Source organism: Triticum dicoccoides, chromosome 1A (assembly GCF_002162155.2).
Source record: "Triticum dicoccoides isolate Atlit2015 ecotype Zavitan chromosome 1A, WEW_v2.0, whole genome shotgun sequence".
Classification (NCBI taxonomy): domain Eukaryota; kingdom Viridiplantae; phylum Streptophyta; class Magnoliopsida; order Poales; family Poaceae; genus Triticum; species Triticum dicoccoides.
In genome coordinates this window covers 137,597,604-137,602,572 of record NC_041380.1, presented here as the reverse complement: position 1 = coordinate 137,602,572, position 4,969 = coordinate 137,597,604, and the positions used below count along the sequence as shown (strand labels likewise).

At 44.5% G+C, this 4,969-nt stretch overlaps 1 non-coding gene across 1 annotated transcript; it reads left to right on the top strand.

The window, feature by feature from the left end:
- The first annotated feature begins 3,789 nt into the window (after positions 1-3,789).
- Positions 3,790-3,862, top strand: TRNAK-UUU. The gene has a single exon. It is a non-coding gene; the product is annotated as a tRNA-Lys (tRNA).
- The last annotated feature ends 1,107 nt before the right edge of the window (positions 3,863-4,969 follow it).

Sequence of the window (4,969 nt, the reverse complement as noted above, 5' to 3'; positions counted from 1 at the left end):
TAACTAACTCTTCCTTCTGAAAAATCTATATCCCAGCTCGTTTTCATCGAGCCTTCCCCCCGTTTGGAGTATAGCCAAGTGGTAAGGCATCGGTTTTTGGTACCGGCATGCAAAGGTTCGAATCCTTTTACTCCAGAGCATACTTATTCTAGAAAATAGAAAAAGAAAAAGAAAGTCTCATCCCTAATAAATAAATGAAAGTAGATTTACATTATTTTTGTATTTCTAGGGGGAATGTTGAGGCAAACTTACGATGCTGACAAGCTGGTTAGGTGCCGAGTTGGATTAGACATCGCAGGTTTCAGTTTAAGAATTGGGAAGAGGTTAAGAACCTAGTGGAATCCACTACGAGGGGAAGTGCTGAAGTGAAGAAAAGCCCCAATTTTTGAGAGGATTGCATAATTGGAGAGTATAATTGGAGCAAAGCCGTGATCTGGTAGGCGACTGGTACAAGTGCTAGACTGGAGCTAGACAAGAAGCGTTGAGCAGGAACTTGAGCAATTCTAGAAACCTTAGAAGAAACTGGATATGTGGCAACAAGAAGGGCTTAGCCAGAATCTTGAAACAGGTATGATACCGACACATATCAGCCTGATGTGATGTACCTGAATTCATTCATGTTCTGTAGAGTCTTTCTTTTAATATTCTTATTTTTTCTCAGTTTAATTAGGAAGCAAATGCGGTTTCAAGATGAACTCAACCTCGAAAAGGAATTCAATTAGCTGTGCATTTAGCCCTTTTATCTTTAATAATTGGTTGAAATGGATATTGCCTGTCACTTGAAAATAAGGTTGTTTCATTTAGAATTCAGCAAGTTTCTTAGAAAATTGTTGTTAAACAGGTTGACGTTCCACTGGGAATGGAATAACAAAGGCTTTTGGCAGTTTGTGGATCAAGATGTGATTCGCTTTTTGAGTAATAGTTTCTTTCATTTGGTGTGCTCTTCCTGGAACCGGTAATAGGAAAAATTTGGTGCATTCTACTTTCTTGTTATGGTATTTACAATCCTTGAATTGTTTGAACCTGACTCTCATTATCTATCTTCATGGTCTTGAGGGTATTTTGGATATCGTGGAGGTAACTAACGATGAATTCGTATCTTGCCTCACCGATCTGAACACGGAGTTTCCGAAGCTACAAGAGTGCTTGGTTAAATGGTGCCATTAAGTTTCAACTGTCTTTAAACTTACTACTTCAAGTGCAATTATCAACTCCTTGCAAAATTGTTGGCTTTCTCATCTACAAAAGGCAACTCTGGTATGAAAGGAAACAGATAATTAGGTTCCACTCACTACGTCAACTAAAGCAACTGCATCTGGAGCACTTACCAGGGAAAATCGAATAAATAATGACGTAGTACAAGGGGATTTTTTCTCTCACTATTGCCATCCTGTGTTCAGTTCCCATTTCGTAGTAGGTGACAGACTCAAAGTCAATAGATTCCTGTCCTTTTCTATAGAAATAGGCTTGGTCAAGTGCTTAAAAAAGAGGTGACCCGAATGATTTCAATGAATTGCTATTTGGTCAGATTGGAACAATTGGATTTGAAAGGAAAGAAAGACTGTGAACGAAGAGGGCCACCCATGATCGATTGGATTCGACAAATAAAGTAGAGGGCCCGCCCGTGTCACCACCAGTCCACTGAACCAGCTGTAGATTGCTAACTCTCTTGTCGACGCCCGGAACTTATGTACGAGTTAAGAATGAATTGTTCCCGAGTAGAGAGGGCAGGATAAGGATTCAGTAAGAAGGAGAGTCTACTTATGGAAATGCCATCCTCTCTTTCCTCAGTAACGGAGTGACTAGCTACCCCGACTTTTTATTCCAGTTCCATTCTTACTGGTGCAGGAGTCCAAAGTGCATCTTCCAACTCCCTAACTGCGTCTTCCATGAAGTTCGGGAGACCCCTCACGTGTCGCTGCCCGTGAGACTCGCCTTTGTACAGTTTGCGCACCGCTTCGACTAGACCCTACTACTACCTCGTATCCAAATACCTGCGATCTAGCTCATTCTTTTTTAAGCCCTGCAAGCCTAATAGAACCTTGTTTCCTGGGCCAAGTCAGCCTATAAGTAAGTAGGGCTGAAGACAATTTGTTTGTTAGTTTTTCAATCTTCTTCCTTCTATGCTTAGAGTAAGTGGAAATGACCTCCTTGATCAGCAAGTAAGCGAGCGGTAGTTCAGTCTCCGAAAAGTGAGGCCGAATAGCCCCAGGTGTCCTTTTCCTTCTAAACTAGCTGCTCTCGCTTGACTCTTCTAGTGAGCAAGCAAACTGGTCGGGGAACAGGGTCGGATCAAAGTAAGGAATGGGAATAGCACTAATTCGTTGAAGGTAAGCCAGAAACAGGGGTTGTCCTCTCCCTTACTTAAGTCCTAGTCCATCTTTTCGTGCCCCAAAGGGGAAGTCAAGCAATAATGAGGGAACTTGACCCACACCTGACGAAAGAGTTTGGTAGCTCAAAGGAAGCAGAAGCAAAACCTGCTTTCTTTCTGTCCCAACCTCCAAGGGTTCCTCCCTGTATGACATAGTCCATTGGATTGGGGCAATGGTACGCACCTATGTTTGGTGTCCCCTCTCTCACTTCCTCGTAAAATCGTGGTCCCAAAGGGCAATACATTGAGTCGGAAAGACGGGGGGCTTTCGTAAATTCCATTCTGTAGCCGAACTAGCCCGTGGATCAGCTCTCATAGTGGGAGAATCAGAGTCAAGTTAGGCGCAAAAGAGGGGGTTGACATCATTCATCGTGATTGGATCAATCAGACTCCCCCACAGGAAATGCCAAGGGGTGCCCTTTCTCATTATCATCTACCGCCCATTTCTTCATCATCTGCTGCTGCCTTAAGTGCATAAAGTAGGCTCAGCTTCTTAGGTTTCTAAATATCTTGTAGTAGCCGAAGGTAGTCTAGTCCGCTTGTTAGATTGAATTGAATCTTATATAACCTACGTAGCTAAAGAGAAAATCATAATAGTCTAAGTGGACCTCTCAAAGGTATAAATAAGTAGACATTAGTCTTACTGGTTCGGTCTTTTTCTTTTTTTGTTATGATGCCCACATTTCATACTTCTCAATTCTTATTTATTCAAGGGTTCGTATGTACTGAGTGACTCTAGGTCTATTCAGATGCAGCTTCAAGAGAGCTTTATTCGGCCTTTGTATGACCGTCTTCCCTTCTTGTCTATCTCCTTCGGTCAGGTAGTTCTGCTTCTGATGCCGGAGGAGCAGGGTGGGATAGAAGGGTAGTTTCTAAGTTCGAGATGTCTGAGCTTGGAGGTTCCGCTTCTCTAATGTGATAATAAAGCAACAAGCAACTCCGCTCCCATGCGCTCATCCCTTGCTTGTTATTGAGCGCTAGTCATTCATCCCTAGCTGGGTTCTTGGGATATCTTGATTCTCTTTATGATGATGTAAGGGTCGGCAACAATGAATAAGGAATCAATCGGAAGTTCGCACCAATCGATCTTCTGTAGGAGTAAGAGGTAGCGCGAATCCCCTCTTTCTTCGTTTAGAAGAGTGCTGGACCTCCACAACGTCAAACCATAGAACACAACTCCTTTCGGTCGAACCCTAGGAAAGACGACTTTACCTTTTTCGTACATAGTCTGAGTTTGAGCTACTGTAGTCTCCCCCGTTGACCTTCTTTTTTAGATAGAATCCTCAATGAGTGGAAAGGACTCCCAAACTTGCTCCACAGTACTATACCATACAGAGCCGCGCCCTTGTGATATGATAAGAAGAAAAGGGGCCAGGCCGCCCTCTTTTCTTTTCCGCACCAAGCCTTCTTGTAAAATCGGGTGTATAGCTCAGTTGGTAGAGCATTGGGCTTTTAACCTAATGGTCGCAGGTTCAAGTCCTGCTATACCCATAACAAAAAAAACCACTCTTGTATTCGTAAGGATGCATAGTAGCCTTCAAAGAGCACTCTTTGGCCTTGAGAAAAGCCCCTTTCTCATCAACATCTCGATTTCGCTCGTTGTTTGAGGTAAGTATAAAGGAGATCAGACTGGCTCGGTCATTGATAGGCCGGCCTTCTCCTTATTCATTGGATAGGGCGGGGGGAAAGTCAAGTCAAGCACTAGTTAGTTGGGGTGGGACGCACCAAAGTAGCGTTCGTTGCACTAGCGCCTTATCTTTTGAAGCTAAACAGAGGCTCGAAAGACGGAGTACGTCCGAAGTTGTTGGCTGCCTTTTTGTAGTGCGCAAGTCAGAGTGAACTTCTTCTTCTGTTCTGCGAATCTACTAACGAGAACTGCCGTATAGTCCTATCTTTTTTTAAGAAAGATCGTAGATGAACGTTTTGTTTCGTTACCTAAGTAGTCGAGCAATTCATTCCAAGGTAAACAAAGAGGTATTTCCTTTTCTCGTTCAGTCCTTCTCTCCTTCCATCCCAGTAGGCCTATTCATGCTTTTTTGCTATCCATCTTGATCAAATAGAAGAAGGGGCGTACTAGATACAACAAACTTTTGTTATTATCTATCAAAATAACGTACACGGGGATTTGTTGAAGTGTTCCAGTGGTCAGCCACGACGCTCGCCCCACCGTCCAGACAGAGAAACCCCTCACCAAGCAGCGGAGCTCAGCATTTCCACCACACCGACGCCTCCGGTCTCCCCCGCGGTTCCCTTTCCCGAGAAGCAGCTGATCTTGGCCATTGGATCGACGTATAAATATCCACGGGCACGCAAGGCCGGACCTCTATTTCTTCACCTGCCTCCCCTCCCACCTGGGCATGGCGACCTTCTCCATGGAGGTGTTCGACAACAAGGTCGTCCCGTCCACGCTCAGCAGCATCGCGCCCATCCTGCGCGTCGCCGCCGAGATCGATCCCGAGCGCCCCCGAGTCGCTTACCTCTGTACGTGCATTCGTTTTCGCGGGGATACGTATGGTGCATTTCGCATGCTGTTTTGATGCATTTGGGTTTGGATTTTGTGGCAGAGCGAGCGCTCCTGGTTCATTTTTTTGGCATCGG